The sequence below is a fragment of the Chrysoperla carnea genome, chromosome X (assembly GCF_905475395.1).
Source record: "Chrysoperla carnea chromosome X, inChrCarn1.1, whole genome shotgun sequence".
Taxonomy (NCBI): Eukaryota; Metazoa; Arthropoda; class Insecta; order Neuroptera; family Chrysopidae; genus Chrysoperla; species Chrysoperla carnea.
Window position 1 is genome coordinate 29135655 of NC_058342.1, and position 20908 is coordinate 29156562.

At 27.7% G+C, this 20908-nt stretch overlaps 1 protein-coding gene and 1 non-coding gene across 2 annotated transcripts in view; one reads left to right on the top strand and one right to left on the bottom strand.

The window, feature by feature from the left end:
* The window catches only part of LOC123303048, a 509686-nt gene that overhangs the window by 44008 nt on the left and 444770 nt on the right, over positions 1–20908 (bottom strand). The gene's annotated exons all lie outside the window — the stretch shown is intronic.
* On the top strand, positions 18661–18734 carry Trnat-agu. Its single transcript has one exon. It is a non-coding gene; the product is annotated as a tRNA-Thr (tRNA).

The following is a 20908-nucleotide window of genomic DNA, read 5'->3' on the forward strand; positions in this document are numbered from 1 at the left end:
CTATCTATCATCATTAGATAAGCGTTTGAAAATTATTTTGTGAATTTTAGTTGAATTTTAAAATGGGTATTTATCTTATAGAATAGTCATGTTTTTTGAAAAACGTCATAATTTTCTTTAGCAAAATAAGTTTTTCGTTTAAGAAAATTTTCTCGATAAATGAAAGGCTATTGAAACATTTAAGCATTATTAGATGACTGTTTGAAAACCATACCATATCTTAAATGAAAGTATAATATGAACATTGTTAAAAAATTAGCGGGTGTTTTTTGGAAAATTGACAATAACTTTTTTCAGCAAAATAAAATTTTTTTTTAAGGTAATTTTTTGGAATAACGAATCTATTTCGAAACTATCCATCATCATTAGATAAATGTTTGAAAATTATTTAGTGAATTTTAGTTGAATTTTAAAATGGGTATTTATCTTATAGAATGTCATCTTTGGTAAAGCATCATAATTTTCTTCAGCAAATTAACTTTTTCGTTTAAGAAAATTTTCTCGATAAATGAAAGGCTATTGAAACATTTAAGCAAGAATTGATCACTGTTTGAAAACTATTGAGTCAATTTTAGTTGAATTTTAAAAATAAATAAAATTTTTCTTAAAGATAATTTTTTGGAGTTACGAATGCATTTCGAAACAATCTGTCTAGATATAGTCATTGTTTGCGAATTTTTGAGGGGTTTTTAGCAAAGATACCTTTTTATTTTTTAAAATTATCAAACGGAAGACCTCCTCAAGCCACTTCGAAAAATAAATAATGTATACTATGTATAATTAATTTAAAAAAATTTTTCAATTGTCGCGCTAATTTTGAGCGTTACGATAAAATAAGATATAAAAACAAATATCTTGGAGTAATTCAATGGTCTGGTACTGTACTTGGTACCTAACATTTTTTTGTAACGTACTCCTACACACGCACTACATATTTATTTATAAGTTTTGTTTCAATGTTCAATAAAATGAGCCAAGAGCGTTTTCTTGGTGTGAGAACTTCGCCATAAATTAATCTATCAATAAGTTGTTCTTGAAAAAAATCTACAGCATAGTTTTTTAAGTTATGATGTGTAACATGATAACTACACAACTAGATCGTATTTTGTTAATAGAAATTGCATTTATATGTTACCTTTGATTCCATTAATCCTTAATTGCACTAAAAATATCAATTTAATCACGATTTCGAAATATTAATGCACTTTTACTTACACATCTTTCACTCTTCAATATTTTTTATCTCACACAAATTGAAATTTCAACACTATAGATATTTAATTTCTGCACTTTTAAAACTTAGGTATACAAACACATTAGAACAATTAACAAACTGGTAAATTTAAACAACAATATAAGTCAGAGATTTAAACGATTAAATTTTATAATTGTTATTTTCAACAACAAAACTTATGTTAACATTTTTTTACATGTATAATTCACCAACTTAAATTTAACATCATAATTCATAATTGGAAATATATTTTTTTAATAAATACACATCAAATATAATTTTATTTATAAATAGTGTTTTTGAAACTATACCCTTCGATATTTTGTATGTGCGCATGTATATGACTTGTTTTAACAAAGTACATTTGTTTGGTGTGAAATGGTAATAAATATTTTTTTTTAAATATTCAATACCATAGACATGAAAAAATAATTTTTTTTTCTGGATTGGAATGGAAGAATTTTATTAAAATCTTTTAATATAAAAATATAAGTCCAAGAAAATTGTCAAATGTTTGTAGTTTCTTGAAATTACAAGATCAGCCATTTATAAACGTACAGTCATGTTTTTCACTGTCAATGAAAATTTTCGGAAATTGTATTATCGCCTAAAAAATTATACATATATTTTTCAATATTTATATGCAATACAATCGCACTTATGTGTCACTTTTAATAAAAAAATTTTAACAAAAAAAAATCCGACATCAAAAATTTCAAAACAAATTAATATGCACTCTTAAGTACAACAAGTGAAAACAAACAATTGACTGAGTTAATTGTTGAAATACCATGCATAGTCAGTGTTGATTTCTTTATCACATAACACATACAAACATGTGACAATACATAACTGATAATCAAGTATAGTACATATTATAAAATTTCCGCCTAATTGGCGCCCTCACGGATAAACAGTAATGTTTACGAAAAAATGTTTCAGACAAAAGTTGTTTTTACTCTTAAACTTTTGTTCTATCTCTAACGGTTTACAAGATGGGTCCTACGGACCCAAGACCCAATTGACCGATCGTGTCTACAGACGGACGGACGGACGGACAACCGGAAATGGACTAATTAGGTGGTTTTATGAACACCTATGACCAAATTTTTTTCCTAGCATCATTATTTTTAAGCGTTTCAAACTTGGGGCTAAACTTAATATACTATGCCTATTTCATATATACATGATATAAAAATAACGATTATGTAATGTAGTTACAATTATTGTTTTTTGAGAGTCGGTGCATGTCAAGGAAACAACTGTCACAGAACAACAAAATAGTTTGCTACATTAACTTGGCTGACACCGGCTCCAAAAATAACATAATTGTAACTACATTATGTTACCGTTTTCTATTTTTAGTTTTAGTGCATATTAATTTGTTTTGAAATTTTGTGAGTTTTGTTAATCTGAAGTACCACCACGAATTGATTTGTCATTTACAAAGAGTCATCGAAATCCGTTGGAGTGACATTGAGTAATTAGTGCATTGATGTCGCACATACTTAATACAAATTTAACACTTCTATGATTTTCTCATGCATTCCATTACCGGAATTGGGCCAACTTGAAATGGGAAGAGAAGCACCAGCTTTTAAAAAGAAAAAGTTCAAACATAAAAAAAATAATACAGTCGAATTGAGCACATCCTCCTTTTTTGTTTGACGTCGGCTAAAAATCAGGGTCTACCGGATTGTTGGAATGTTCGGAGGACAGAATTGTATAGAATTACGCATAATAGTTATCGTGAGTGAAACGAAAATAATCTTTTTGGATAAAGAAAATCATCACTGGTCGTTCCTGTGATTTTTAATAGTGTCAGATTAGTAATATTGTATTGTATAGGAATATTGAAAATATAAGTACCTACAAATTTTCAGGTGTTGTAATAAAACAGATTCCGAAAATTTTTATTGAGAGTGAAAAACATGACTGTACGTTGAGAAATGGCCGATCTTGTAATTTCAAGAAACTACAAACATTTGATAATTTTCCTGGACTTTATTTTAAAAGATTTTAATAAAATTCTTCTATTACAATCCAGAAAAAAAAATTATCTTTTCATGTCTATGGTATTGTATATTTAAAAAAAAATATTTATTTCTATTTCACACCAAAAAAGTGTACTTTGGTTAAGAAAGTCATATACATGCGCACTTTTATCATACAAAATATCGAAGGGTATATTTTCAAAAACACTATTTATAAATAAAATTATATTTGATGTGTATTTATTAAAAAAATATATTTCCAATTATGAATTATGATGTTAAATTTAAGTTGGTGAATTATACATGTAAAAAAATGTTAACATAAGTTTTGTTGTTGAAAATAACAATTATAAAATTTAATCGTTTAAATCTCTGACTTATATTGTTGTTTAAATTTACCAGTTTGTTAATTGTTCTAATGTGTTTGTATACCTAAGTTTTAAAAGTGCAGAAATTAAATATCTATAGTGTTGAAATTTCAATTTGTGTGAGATAAAAAATATTGAAGAGTGAAAGATGTGTAAGTAAAAGTGCATTAATATTTCGAAATCGTGATTAAATTGATATTTTTAGTGCAATTAAGGATTAATGGAATCAAAGGTAACATATAAATGCAATTTCTATTAACAAAACACGATCTAGTTGTGTAGTTATCATGTTACACATCATAACTTGAAAAACTATGCTGCAGATTTTTTTTCAAGAACAACTTATTGATAGATTAATTTATGGCGAAGTTTAATCTATACCAAGAAAAAGCTCTTGGCCCATTTTATTGAACATATTATTAAAACTTATAAATATGTAGTGCGTGTGTATGAGTACATTACAAAAAAAATTTTTTGTACCAAGTACAGTACGAGACCATTAAATTACTCCAAGCATATTTGTTTTTATTTCTTATTTTATCGTAACGTGCAAAATTAGCGCGACAATTGAACAATTTTTTTAAATTAATTATACAAAGTATACATATTTTATTTTTCGAAGTGGCTTGAGGAAGTCTCCGTTTGATAATTTTACAAAATAAAAAGATAACTTTGCTTAAAAACCCCTCAAAAGTTAGCAAACAATGACTAATTCTAGACAGATTGTTTCGAAATGCATTTGTTATTCCAAAAAATTACCTTAAAAAAAAATTTTATTTTGCTGAAAAAAGTTATTGTCAATTTTCCAAAAAACACCCGCTAATTTTTTAACAATGTTCATTCATATTATACTTTCATGTAAGATATTGGAATCATTGAAATGAATTTTCAAACACTATTCTAATAATGCTTAAATGTTTCAATAGCCTTTCATTTATCGAGAAAATTTTATTAAACGAAAAACTTATTTTGCTAAAGAAAATTATGACGTTTTTCAAAAAACATGACTATTCTATAAGATAAATACCCATTTTAAAATTCAACTAAAATTCACAAAATAATTTTCAAACGCTTATCTAATGATGATAGATAGTTTCGAAATAGATTCGTTATTCCAAAAAATTACCTTAAAAAAAAATTTTATTTTGCTGAAAAAAGTTATTGTCAATTTTCCAAAAAACACCCGCTAATTTTTTAACAATGTTCATTCATATTATACTTTCATTTAAGATATTGGAATCATTGAAATGAATTTTCAAACACTATTCTAATAATGCTTAAATGTTTCAATAGCCTTTCATTTATCGAGAAAATTTTATTAAACGAAAAACTTATTTTGCTAAAGAAAATTATGACGTTTTTCAAAAAACATGACTATTCTATAAGATAAATACCCATTTTAAAATTCAACTAAAATTCACAAAATAATTTTCAAACGCTTATCTAATGATGATAGATAGTTTCGAAATAGATTCGTTATCCCAAAAAATTACCTTAAAAAAAAATTTTATTTTGCTGAAAAAAGTTATTGTCAATTTTCCAAAAAACACCCGCTAATTTTTTAACAATGTTCATTCATATTATACTTTCATTTAAGATATTGGAATCATTGAAATGAATTTTCAAACACTATTCTAATAATGCTTAAATGTTTCAATAGCCTTTCATTTATCGAGAAAATTTTATTAAACGAAAAACTTATTTTGCTAAAGAAAATTATGACGTTTTTCAAAAAACATGACTATTCTATAAGATAAATACCCATTTTAAAATTCAACTAAAATTCACAAAATAATTTTCAAACGCTTATCTAATGATGATAGATAGTTTCGAAATAGATTCGTTATCCCAAAAAATTACCTTAAAAAAAAATTTTATTTTGCTGAAAAAAGTTATTGTCAATTTTCCAAAAAACACCCGCTAATTTTTTAACAATGTTCATATTATACTTTCATTTAAGATATTGGAATCATTGAAATGAATTTTCAAACACTATTCTAATAATGCTTAAATGTTTCAATAGCCTTTCATTTATCGAGAAAATTTTATTAAACGAAAAACTTATTTTGCTAAAGAAAATTATGACGTTTTTCAAAAAACATGACTATTCTATAAGATAAATACCCATTTTAAAATTCAACTAAAATTCACAAAATAATTTTCAAACGCTTATCTAATGATGATAGATAGTTTCGAAATAGATTCGTTATTCCAAAAAATTACCTTAAAAAAAAATTTTATTTTGCTAAAGAAAATTATGACGTTTTCCAAACATGACTATTCTATAAGATAAATACCCATTTTAAAATTCAACTAAAATTCACTATATAGTTTTCAAACACTGATCTAATGGTGCTTAAATATTCCAATAGCCTTTCATTTATCGAGAAAATTTGCTTAAAAGAAAAAGTTATTTTGCTAAAGAAAATTATGACGTTTTCCAAACATGACTATTCTATAAGATAAATACCCATTTTAAAATTCAACTAAAATTCACTATATAGTTTTCAAACACTGATCTAATGGTGCTTAAATGTTTCAATAGCCTTTCATTTATCGAGAAAATTTGCTTAAAAGAAAAAGTTATTTTGCTAAAGAAAATTACGACGTTTTCCAAACATGACTATTCTATAAGATAAATACCCATTTTAAAATTCAACTAAAATTCACTATATAGTTTTCAAACAGTGACCTAATGATGATAGATAGTTTCGAAATGCATTCGTTATTCCAAAAAATTACCTTAAAAAAAAATTTTATTTTGCTGAAAAAAATTATTGTCAATTTTCCAAAAAACACCCGCTAATTTTTTAACAATGTACTTATATTAGATAGGGTAATCATTGAAAATAGTAGCCAAACGGTGACCAATTCTACCGAAATTGTTTCAATAGCCTTTCATTTATCAAGAAAATTTGCTTAAAAGAAAAAGTTATTTTGCTAAAGAAAATTATGACGTTTTCCAAACATGACTATTCTATAAGATAAATACCCATTTTAAAATTCAACTAAAATTCACTATATAGTTTTCAAACACTGATCTAATGGTGCTTAAATGTTTCAATAGCCTTTCATTTATCAAGAAAATTTGCTTAAAAGAAAAAGTTATTTTGCTAAAGAAAATTATGACGTTTTCCAAACATGACTATTCTATAAGATAAATACCCATTTTAAAATTCAACTAAAATTCACTATATAGTTTTCAAACACTGATCTAATGGTGCTTAAATGTTTCAATAGCCTTTCATTTATCGAGAAAATTTGCTTAAAAGAAAAAGTTATTTTGCTAAAGAAAATTATGACGTTTTCCAAACATGACTATTCTATAAGATAAATACCCATTTTAAAATTCAACTAAAATTCACTATATAGTTTTCAAACACTGATCTAATGGTGCTTAAATGTTTCAATAGCCTTTCATTTATCGAGAAAATTTGCTTAAAAGAAAAAGTTATTTTGCTAAAGAAAATTATGACGTTTTCCAAACATGACTATTCTATAAGATAAATACCCATTTTAAAATTCAACTAAAATTCACTATATAGTTTTCAAACACTGATCTAATGGTGCTTAAATGTTTCAATAGCCTTTCATTTATCGAGAAAATTTGCTTAAAAGAAAAAGTTATTTTGCTAAAGAAAATTATGACGTTTTCCAAACATGACTATTCTATAAGATAAATACCCATTTTAAAATTCAACTAAAATTCACTATATAGTTTTCAAACACTGATCTAATGGTGCTTAAATGTTTCAATAGCCTTTCATTTATCGAGAAAATTTGCTTAAAAGAAAAAGTTATTTTGCTAAAGAAAATTACGACGTTTTCCAAACATGACTATTCTATAAGATAAATACCCATTTTAAAATTCAACTAAAATTCACTATATAGTTTTCAAACAGTGACCTAATGATGATAGATAGTTTCGAAATGCATTCGTTATTCCAAAAAATTACCTTAAAAAAAAATTTTATTTTGCTGAAAAAAATTATTGTCAATTTTCCAAAAAACACCCGCTAATTTTTTAACAATGTACTTATATTAGATAGGGTAATCATTGAAAATAGTAGCCAAACGGTGACCAATTCTACCGAAATTGTTTCAATAGCCTTTCATTTATCAAGAAAATTTGCTTAAAAGAAAAAGTTATTTTGCTAAAGAAAATTATGACGTTTTCCAAACATGACTATTCTATAAGATAAATACCCATTTTAAAATTCAACTAAAATTCACTATATAGTTTTCAAAAAGTGACCTAATGATGATAGATAGTTTCGAAATGCATTCGTTATTCCAAAAAATTACCTTAAAAAAAAATTTTATTTTGCTGAAAAAAATTATTGTCAATTTTCCAAAAAACACCCGCTAATTTTTTAACAATGTATTTATATTAGATAGGGTAATCATTGAAAATAGTAGCCAAACGGTGACCAATTCTACCGAAATTGTTTCAATAGCCTTTCATTTATCAAGAAAATTTGCTTAAAAGAAAAAGTTATTTTGCTAAAGAAAATTATGACGTTTTCCAAACATGACTATTCTATAAGATAAATACCCATTTTAAAATTCAACTAAAATTCACTATATAGTTTTCAAACAGTGATATAATGGTGCTTAAATGTTTCAATAGCCTTTCATTTATCTAGAAAATTTGCTTAAAAGAAAAAGTTATTTTGCTAAAGAAAATTATGACGTTTTCCAAACATGACTATTCTATAAGATAAATACCCATTTTAAAATTCAACTAAAATTCACTATATAGTTTTCAAACACTGATCTAATGGTGCTTAAATATTTCAATAGCCTTTCATTTATCGAGAAAATTTGCTTAAAAGAAAAAGTTATTTTGCTAAAGAAAATTATGACGTTTTCCAAACATGACTATTCTATAAGATAAATACCCATTTTAAAATTCAACTAAAATTCACTATATAGTTTTCAAACAGTGATATAATGGTGCTTAAATGTTTCAATAGCCTTTCATTTATCTAGAAAATTTGCTTAAAAGAAAAAGTTATTTTGCTAAAGAAAATTATGACGTTTTCCAAACATGACTATTCTATAAGATAAATACCCATTTTAAAATTCAACTAAAATTCACTATATAGTTTTCAAACACTGATCTAATGGTGCTTAAATGTTTCAATAGCCTTTCATTTATCGAGAAAATTTGCTTAAAAGAAAAAGTTATTTTGCTAAAGAAAATTATGACGTTTTCCAAACATGACTATTCTATAAGATAAATACCCATTTTAAAATTCAACTAAAATTCACTATATAGTTTTCAAACAGTGACCTAATGATGATAGATAGTTTCGAAATGCATTCGTTATTCCAAAAAATTACCTTAAAAAAAAATTTTATTTTGCAGAAAAAAGTTATTGTCAATTTTCCAAAAAACACCCGCAACGTAAAAAAAACACTCAGAAAATTCGCGAACACAAAAAATTTGTACTCACGCACATTACCATGTCTTTCAAAATTCAAGAAAATTTTCCAAAAAAAAATTTTTTTCATAAGAAAATTTTCTTACATATTTTCCGAAATTTTCCATATTTTTTTTGTTGAATATCTTATTTTTATTACTCATTGTTAAACGTTGCTTAAAACTAGCGTAAGCAAAATAAATTTGTTGGTCATAATAATACAAAGAGGATGATTTTCCCAAGATTTTCTTATTAATTTCACTTTTTATGGGTAGCTTAATGATACTGGGAGTTGATCTTATAATATAGCGTTCTAAATTATTCCATTTTAAGTCACAAATAATGTTTTTTTTTTATCCTTTATTTTCTCGACTATTTTTTTTTGGTGGGTATTTTTTAGCGGCCAACTTCAGCTTCATTCAAAACAATGGGTAGAAATTTGTATCGAACCTTTTCGAAATTGATTGGGACAAAGTAAATGAATAGGTAAATAGAATTTAGTATGGCATTTGTTATCACTTACCTTTATTTGCAACATGTTACAAGAAAAATAACTAAATATGATTAAATTTAAAAAAAATGTACAATAGGCCTTACATGCAATCACACAACAAGCAGAAATTTACGTTTCAAAAACAAAAATACTTCTTTCAAAATTTCAATTGTTGTTGAAACGTAAATTTAAAAATATATTATTCTGATTTAAATATTGACAATTTAATTTGAAGAACATAAGTTCATCCAAATGGTTCAAAAACTGTGAACTTTTCAAACCAAAAGTGGTTAATTTCTTTAAAACTACGAAAAAATTCTTGAAAGTTCTAAAACTAATAAAAATTTGGAATCAATCTGCAATTAGCAAAAGGACCTGAGCGGTTATCGTGAATTATTTCGGTTTTAGATTTATACTATCCCTGATAAGAAAATCCGATTCATAAAAATCAATCAATCGGAATTTTCCAATTCAATCAATCGGAAAGAATAGGCTTCAAATGTAATGAATTGGATTTAATTGGATAAATTTTCCGATTGAATTCCAATTCAATCCAATAGAACAAATTGAAAATTTCCAATTGGTTGCATTTCATGAATAGGATCGAATTGGAAATTTCATATAAAGTTCTATTGAATTGAATTGGAATTCAATCGGAATGAATTGTAGATTTTAATCGGATTTTTTTATCAGGGATTGTGGCTTCCCCGATTTTGGGTCGAAGTGTGTTTCCAATCTTTGAATGGCTTTGCTTTGGCTTTTAAAGTTGCTGGTTTTGAATTTATGATCAAATTGATTAAATTTAAACTTCCCCCTTTTTTTAGCTTATATAAGTAGTTTCCTCATTGGAAGGTACTTAAGGCACTTAGTGGTGGCGTAACTCGCCTTGGAGGGCCCATGTATCAAAATTAGTTGGAGAACCCAAATTAAGAATAAAGATTTCTCACAAATGAAACAAAAATGTTTGCTTTTTCCTAGAAATTGAGCTAGCCAAACAATTCAAGTTAAATATATATTTTTTTTTATCTTTTTTCCGGAAAATTGATTTATTACATCATAGCTGAAGATGATTTCAGTTTTTCTACAATTTCTGCCTCTAGACAGACAATAGTGGCAAGTCTAATAGCCTTTCCTGTTCCATCGAAGTCCTCAGGTTATTTTTTATCAGTTTTAATTTTGAAAAACTTCTTTCAGCTGTTGCGGTTGTATCTGGAAGGCTCAAGAATAGAAACCATGCTGTTATTGAATTTTATCAGCAATAATTCCATTACTTCCTTAACGGAATGCATTTTTTGAATTTCAGATTTTAAGCATGTTTTCCGAGCCATTAATTGTTCATAACATTTTACTAATTTTTGCTTACACACGTTAGGGGCCTCTGTAGCCCGGGACCCCGTATGATTGATACGACAGTAGCTACGCCCCTGGCACGTAGGTACTTTAAATATTCGTCAATTAATTTTAGTTATAGTAAAACCTGTATAAAATAATCAGAATATTATATTTAACGAGAAAATAGCAAAAACTATAGCACACGAGAGAAGTGAAACACAACACATATCAAAAAAAATGACTAACACACATGCAACAAAAACACATCACACATTATGTAAATGTAAATAAATGTAAACAAGAACACAATATTTATATTTATAAATTTGATTGGCGAGCGTTAATTTAATTAAACACCATATTCGAACAAATTAATTATATTTTAATGAATTAATTGAATTTGTTCGATCAATATTATTAATCAAAACAAAAAACTTGTATATATCAAAACTAAATGATGATACATATTTATTTATTATTATTTATTATACGCATGCGTTTGAGATCTCAAAAAAACAAAAATAAATTTAAATTAAAAAATACATGGTTCGAAAAAATTAGTGAGTTATGTGAGTGCGACATTCCATAAACCTCTGTGATTCAGACTGCCTACTAGCGATTTAAAATTCATAATCAGGCTATATCCCAAAAAAAATCTAGTATTTTATTTATTCATATACAGAGTGATTGATGATTGTTGATGTATTCAGTAATTATGATATATTTTCATAGACATATAAGAATAGACTGAAGCAGTGGGCGTGATCTGTCCAGACTCGATAAAAAGAGAATGATGGTCAGATGTACGTTTTGTTTCTTTTTAGTAGCGTTTGCGCATTAACAGTCTTGGACAAGTGCTTACCGTAAGTGAACAAGTGCGCCAGTAAGTCACGCCCAAAAAAAAAGACAAAACGTGCGTCAGAGCATCGTTCTCTTTTATACCGAGTCTGGAATCCCACTAACACGATCGTCCGTTACTAACGTGGTCTATTCTTATATGTCCATGTATATTTTTGTATTAAATGCTTATTTAATTTTGTAATACTATTTTTTGTGAAAACAGACACTTTTTTTTCTTGACTGTTTTGTTGCTGAGGTATCCCATGTATCGTAATAAATGAGCATAGAGGACAAACAGAATAAAATTATGAGAAGGAAGTAATTTTATAATATTGACCGATTATATTTCCTTAAATATTAGGTATTAAGTGACTAAATTTTAGTTGTAGAGGCTAATTTTACTTTTTTCCAAACTTAATTTCATTTAAAATTAAAATTCACCTAAAAGGAAGAGATTTAAAAAATATATAAAATGATTTAATTGGATTTAGTCAAATTATCCCACTTTTTATATTTATATTATATTATTGACAGAAAACAAATATTATTATCAGTAAACATTGTAAAAACCACGCCCATATGGGCGTGTTTACTCATAATAATATTTGCTTTTTGTCAATAATATAATAAAAGTGGGATAATTTGATTAAATCCAATTAAATCATTTTATACTTTTTATATTCTTTCCATATTATTAAATGAAATCTACTGTAGTAGACTTCATACTGATTATTATTGGCTGATGGTTATCAAATTATAGTCAGCGAATGAATAAATTTATCAATTTTTGTCATATTCGTATCTCCCAAATTAGGCCTCAGATCCAAATTTGGAAAAGAGTTTTTTTATTGCTCTTGATGAGCTTATTTTGGGTAAGCTTGGTTTCTGCAGTCAATAACAGAACACGCTGTATTTAGGTTGAAAGTATCTCAAATTCGTTTATTTACAAATAGCTTGTTTTGTTTGCAAAGTTATTTTCATTTAAAAATAGTATGGATTCCTATAATATTTGTGATAAATATCGAAATTTTATAGCATCTATGAGAAACGGTCAACACTTTCCTACAATTTCCTTTACAATTTTATGTCCTTGAGAATCAACCCTTTGCAAAATTTCATGCAAAACTTCTTTTAGTCTCATGTCGAATTTTAAGGATGTATGAGCATGGTAGTGGGGGCACAAATTTAAAAATAGATATTTTCAATTTTGATGATAAATTTATATTATTACTTGACGATATAAGACGAAAAGTAAGAATAAAATTTTTCGATATCTGGCTTAATTTTCAAAATATCGAAAATTGAAAATTTTTTTAAATTATTTAGCTTCCGATATTTCGAAAACCAAGACACATATTGAAAAATTTTATTCTTATTTTTCGTCTACATTCATGAAGTTATAACAAAATTCATCATCAAAGTTGAAAATAAGATAAAAATAATTTCAACCTTTAATCTACCCTGCTCTTACATCCCTTATATGGACGGTGACACTTAGTTTTTTTCTTTTCTAATTCATTGCTAATATGTTTACTTTCTATTAAAAAGTTTTTTTTAAAATTTGTTTTCATTCATTCCAAATGAAAATTATCAAAAACTTCCAAAATATGTCGTTTTTTGAGATTCCTCCATAGGAGCCAATGTATTTTATATCGATTTTTAATGACTTTTTTCTTAAAAATTTGCACGGTTACCTAAGCTGAAATTTTAACCACATATTCTTTGAGTAAAAGACTACCTACAAACAAATTTTGAGCCTTTAAATCAAACATTGTTGTCATGCTCATACATCCTTAAGAAACTTTAAATAAACATTTAATACATTTATCCCCACACGACTTTTATTAAAACAAATTAATCAAATAATTAACAAATTTTATTTTAAATATTATTAAATCACTCTGTATAATGTGATTGATGTGTTTAATGATTTCCATATATATATAAATGTGTGTTTGATATAATATATATATCGTTAATGATTGCACTAATTAATAAACTAAGTTAATAATTATTTATTGTTTCATCATATCCATAACTAAAGTATATTATATTTAATTATATTATATAACATTACACGTGTACGTAATAGATTATTTGATTTGTTTGTGGTTTGAAAACGATCAATTCTAATTCAGCAAAATAATTCATTTCATATTCAGTTCATTTTATAAGTGAATCATTGATTCTTTAAAATTCTTTTCAATGCAAAATTTTTTACATTTTTGAAGTGATACTTTTTTCTGCGCACCAATAAAAAAAATAATACAGAGAGTGAATCGGTTAAAAAACGTGACAGAAAAAAACGATTTTATTCTCTTATCAATTATATTTAAAGATGGAGAAGTGTTAACTTATTATTATTAAGTGAATTAACTTATTTCACATTTTCCTAAGCTAATTACTTTCTCCATTGTTGAGGAAAGTTATTTAATTCGTTAAAGAGAAAATCAATATAAAGAATCAAAAGAATAAAATTTTAATATTCGGAGTTTTCATGAATCAGTTTCAGAATTAGAATTGTTCATTTCAACACTAATTATGTTCTGTTGAAGTACTTTTTAATTGTTACATTTAATGAATCAATTTTATAGTTTTAAATATTAAAATTTATAACTCCAATATCTTCTATTTCCAAGAAAACTCAGTACTAGTAATGATGAAATATTGCTAAATGTTATAGATCAATTAATTTCGATTTCGATAAAACTTATTAAATACAAGGGATAATAAAAAATTAATTGACTGTGCTAATTATTGAAACACTCTATGTAGACAATGCTAAGAATCAGTGCCTTGTATTATTTTTAAAAAAACCAAAAATAATTAGAATAAAAAAACGGCTATTTTTCCCGAATTTTTTTTTTCGTTTTTAGATGCTTAGAAATGAATTTTTATACAACAAAAATTTTTGCCGGAAAATTGGCTTCTTTAACACTATCTAATGGGTTTAGTATGAACTTTGGAAACAAAAAACTCACTATTTGAAGCTACCTACAAATTTTCAACTCGTTATCTGTTATAGTTTTTGAGAAAGTGGAAATTCAAGTTTTGTCCTAATTTCGATTCTCACAGGAAAACAAAGATGTTTACAAAAAAAGTGTTCCGAAATAAAATTGGAGTTTTTTCTATCAGTTATGGGTTTCAAGATGGGTCCTACGGCTGTAAGACCCAATGGACCTATGTAAGTCAATGGGCAGGCGGATGAGAACACTTTTAACAAAATTTTGTTTCCAAGCATTACTATTTATTTCCAAGTGTTACAAACTTGGGACTAAACTTAATATACTCTGATATATGTCACATATAGGCAATAGAATAACTTAAGAGTGATTTTTACAAAATTCTATGACCGAAAAATTGGTTCAATTTGGAAAAAGCTTTAAGGGAAACGGTAATTTAATGGAGAGTCTGCATAGATATGTTTCAAGTGCGAGTTTAGGGTTCTGTACCTGAAAAATTTGTCGGGAGTTTTTTTAATTTTGTAAATTTCACTTGGTATGTCTTCAATTAATTGTAAACTTTTCATCATTTCATTTTTCAGATAAATTCAAAGAAAATACTAACATACAAATGCAAAGAATACATGGTCTCAAAAGACATAAAAAATTTTTCAACGAAAAAGGTGAATTTCAATAAAATTCATTCTGGGTATTCGAAATTAAAATAGTTTTCATTTTTCTATCGAATTTTGTAACACATTGCAGAAATAATTAGTTACACAGAAGTTTTAGAACTTTTAATAAGAAAGTTCGATATGTTTGAAAAAACTAATTTTTCGCAGTCTATTTTCTATTAAGTAATACGTTTAACTTAATAATATATTAATTAACATTAACGAGATGAAAACTTTTGCTGGAAATTTGTTTTAGAAAATTGAAAAGAAAAATTTCTTAATAAACAGTGTTGGATTTCATTATTAAAAAAAATCCAATTAATATTTTCATGGAAATATTTTAAATATATTATAGTAGGGTTACCAGTGGCTTAAAATAGGCTAGGGAAATAATATAAACCTAAGTGATACCAGTGGCGGATTCAGGCTTGATGCCGCCCTAGATCTGGTTCGATATGCCGCTCTTTCGGCCGCTATTTAATTAGTTTTCGAAAATTTTCGAAAGGCGTTTCTAGAATTTTTTTTCATTTTCTGAGAATTACTCACAAGACGACTAGTTGAAGCTACTTACAAATTTTCAACTGTCTATCTTACATAGTTTTGGAGAAAATAAGCACCAATGATGTTTATAGAAAAATGTTTCAAACAAAAGTTGTTAATTTTTTTATAAGGAACATTTTTTTACATTTAAACTTTCGTTACATCTCTAACGGTTTACAAAATCCCAATTGATCTATGTTGCTCATTTACGAACTCAAACTCACTTTTTACGTCCTGAGCATGCTTTAAAAATTTCAGCTTGATATCTTGTTTCGTTTTTGAGCTATCGTGTCGACAGACAACTGAAAACGGACTAATTAGTTGATTTTATGAACACCTATACCAAAATTTTGTTGGTAGCATCAATATTTTTAAGCGTTACAAACTTGGGACTAAACTTAGTATTCCTTGATATATTTCATATATACATAGGTTAGGTTAGATTATATTGGCTGTCCACGAAGGACACACTCAGGCTATAGAGAACCTTTGTGATACCATATATGTGTTTTACCACCTTTCCGCTGATAATTTCATTTATCAGCTCCTCAATTTCAGAGGCTGAGTGCACCTCCTTCATGCATATACCATGCACTACACCAGCCCATCACAATTATTAATTAAATTAATTTTGTTGCGACAGCAGGAATCGAATCCGCTACCCTAAGTAACCGAGCTAATAGGGCGACTTCATATATACATGGTATAAAAAAAGAACGAATTAAATATTAAAAATTTCCATATTAAACATATTCTATTGTTAAAAAAGTACATTTATATTATTGATCGTTATAATTTTTGTTTGCAATGTGCAATCGATGCGATGATAAATTAACTATCGTTTGATTTTAAATATTCATAACGCATATTATAACATTTTACATATAACGGGGTATCGTTCTAACGTAGAAAGCAATTCTCTTATTACATTAAGTACTATATTGGTATATGTACACTATGTGTCACAAAAAATGCACTAGTTTTATTATTCTAAGTAATACAGCTGTAACATTATATGTGAATTACATATATTGATATAGTAATATCACTTAGTATGGTTCAACTTTTGCGTTTATTTTGTCTTGGATTGTACGTGAATACGTTTTTTGTCATTATATGTAGATAACAAAACAAAAACCTTCGTTTTTATTTAATTAACCCCCGAACTAAATAAAAAGGGGTGCTATCAGTTTGATCGCTATGTGTGAGTGTGTCTGTGTGTGTATATCACTCTGTCTGTGGCATCGTAGCGCCTAAACGGATGAACCGATTTTGATTGTGTTGGTTTTGTCTGAAAGTTACTTTAATGGAGAGTATTCTTAACTATGTCTGTTTTCAAGGGCGAATTTCTGGTTTCGTACCCGAAAAAATTAAAAATTGTCGATTATCTCGGCTCAGTTTGGAAAAGGCTGTAAAGAAAAAGGTAATTAAATGGAGAGTGTTGTTAGATATGTTTCAAATGCTAGATTAGGGTTCCGAATATCTTTTGCTTTATTTTTGCATTATATTATGCATTGTCGATAAACAAATTACTGCAGTACAATAACTGAATTTCCGAATATTGGTATTTATTATTTAAATACAAAAAAGGAACTAGTTGGTAATTTGAGCTGATTCAATTTTTTATTAACCTGAGTCTAGCCATCATGTACATGTATATGTCGAAGATGGATTGCCGAATCAATTGTTCTAGAAAACCTTGTTGATGAGATTTGAAAAAATTTAGTATTCGAGTATTTATTAACTTTTATAATATTTACTATTTATGAAGTATTTTCTACATAATTTTTAATAATTAATAAAATTTAGGAGTGGGGACTGGTCACCTCGACCCAGGCAAGGTTTTTGGAACAATATACCTCTCTTCGCCTCGCTTATTAACGCGGATTAAAATTTTGAACCTCGCTTCGCGTGGGTGAAACACTACTTCTTTTATATGAACTCTAATCGAACTTCATAACATTTTACATAACTTCTAATCGTTGACCCACTCCATTGATTAATAAAAAAGTGTGCAACTATTCAATTTTGAGTGTTAAGTGAATTTTGAGTAACCGCTAAACGTCTTTCAGCTTTTTTACATAATAGAACTGTTTTGTAATTCAGCTTATGGTAAAGTAATATAGCTGATTCGATAATCTATCCGCGACATATACATCCAGCAATATGGTATAGTATAAGTATCGTATCGTTTGTTATATCCCGATAATGATAGATGAATTCGTATAGAATTGGGAATTTATCCGATAAGAGGCAATATTTCACGGTAAGATAGGCATTTGAAACGAAAAACGTTCTTCTTCTTCCTAAAAACAGTTTATAAAAATTTTCACCACAATGAAAATGAACGAATACATTTTGTGTATGGTATGAGATTATTGTTTTCGGTGGGTGAGAGATACCACTCACTACGTGCCATATATTAACTTTTTCATCGAAAATTATTGTTTTTACCCCGAAAAATGAAATGAAAATTTGTATATCTTAACGTTTGAAAACCCAAATTTATAAATAATATAAATTTGGGTGCCTGTTTTACTGGGATCAAATTTTTTTTCGCAATACCTCCCAATTGACAAATGATATTAGTAATAAATCTCATAAGATTCACGATCCTCTTTAGCACCTGCTTCATTGAAGAAAATTGACTTTTTTAATTATTTATTGTTTTTTTATTTTTCGTTTTAATATTTTTACCGATTTAGATTTTGGGAGAAACGCAAGAATTAAATCCAAGCTTTTTCTAGTTACCTAAATCACATAGTATTGAAATGAATCCCTTTAGATTAGATAGAAAACAATGCGAGCTTAATCATCGGCGCCGTGGCTTAGTTGGTTAAAGCGCCTGTCTAGTAAACAGGAGATCGTGAGTTCGAATCTCGCCGGGGCCTACATGTAATTTTTTTTGTTGAGAAAAATTATTTATTGAGAATAATCCTTGAAGCTGGTTGTATATCTTATCAATATTTGAGCTTAATCAATACACAACTTTTTAAGTTTTTGATGCACATCTCTTCCAACCCCTATTTCAACCCCTTACTCGACTATATTATGCACATACTATACATAAAATCTTCCTCTTGAATCACTCTGTTTGAAAAAACTCCATCAAAATGCGTTGCGCTTTGTTTTAAAGATCTAGGCACACATAGGGATTAGGGACAGAGAGACGGAAGCGACTATGTTTTATACTATGGTTGGAGATTGTGACCCCACTCGTGGATGGATCGCCAATGAAGTCATCTTCAGAATATGGGAATCGTCAATGATCCCACTTGTAGAGCCTGTATGCAGGATGACGAAACTACTAAACATGTTATTTTCACCGTCAGAAATCAGCAGGACGTTACATTTAGAATGTTCGGGTCCGAAACTTTGGATTTATTTAACCTGGGAGAGATCCCGACGGAGAAGCTGTGGGCTTTCTGTGTCTGGCCTCGACAGAATCCTTTAGCTTCGTCTGATTTTAATAGCGCTTCCTACGCGTTTTCGGATGGCAGGTCGTTCTCAAGGAGGACACAGAGGACTCTTGGTCTAGGTGCTAGGAACCCACTTGCAGTACTCCTCTTTTGTCTTATTATTATGTATTGATTGATGAATGATCGTTTACTGAATCAGAATGCTATTGATTCGGCCGCCCAAAAGTCATATTTACCACATCTTGTTTTAAGTTGGTGAGTATAATGCACATATGATTCCTGATTTGTTCACGAATGTTGAAACTTCTTTTATTGACTCCATAAGGACTCTATATATATGGCTGGTATACGATGCTGGCTGACTTGGCGGTGTATGATCTAATACCACCAACTTTATTGTTGAAATAGATATACCACCTACTAAGCGTTTGGTTTTTGCATGCTGTCAAGTAAACGTTCCTACTTAAATTCAGCCTTCCTACTAATGCTTTGATATATTCGTTTTTCGTAAAATTGTATATAAGTGTCCTAAATATACATGAGCGTATTTTATATAAGACGTGTCAAATTTTATATTTTAGTCTTACAGTATAGTGGAAGGGAATTTCATTATTACTAACAAGCGCAGTCTCCCTTACCCCTCATTCGTATCTCCTGATTTAATATCCAACATTCCTTTTTATTGTGTTTAAATGTTTTAATAGACAGACAGCATCCTATAAGTTTTATTTCTGAGTTTCTTTTGAACCTTTGAATCTAATCTTCATTTTTTCGACAGGTTTGTCCAATAAACTATTACTGCAATTTTCACAGCTGTGTGAATTTAAAAAAAATAATATTTGTTAATTTGTAATATCTATCGATTTTTGCCCCAATTTCCTAGATTAATTTTTTGTATTATATAAATACGTATTTCGACTACCAAGTAATCATCATCAGTATGAATTAGCTAATCGTAATTACTCTTATTGTGTATTTTACTCGTTAATAATTTGGTGGCGGACTGCACATTGATATTTTCATGTAACTACAATTTATACTGGTCTAAGTATCTGTCAAAAATATCAGTGACGTCAGTAAATCACCTTCATTCAGGTTACTAGTGCTTGGTCAGTGCGCATGATCTTTATGCGCAATGATATTCGAATAGGTGTATCACTTGATCTTGACGTTTAAAATAAATTAAAAAATTAAATTTAAATTAAAAACCATAAATAAATCATGAAAGTAAATAATATTTTACTGTCACAATCCATTACTAATTCTAGAAATTCAAACTTGATTTGGAAATTTTTATTAAATCCGAATTTGGAATAGGTCCCTTGTCCAAGTTTATTGTTACATAATCCAATTTTTGAATGTAGAAATATCCAACGATATTAGAGTTCTCATTTATTATTTTTGATAATATTTATAAATATCAGACGTGCCAAATTTTATATTTTAGTCTGATAGTGTAGTGGAAGAGGATAATTTTGTTATTCCTAGTAACTAGCCCCACCCCTTTTCATTTGAATCTCATGATTTAATATTCAGCATTCATTTTCCATATAATTGTGTTTAAATGTTTTGATAGACTGTTTCCTACAAGTTTTACTTCAAAATTTCATTTGAACCAGGCTTTTCTAATACACTTCAGTTGCAAT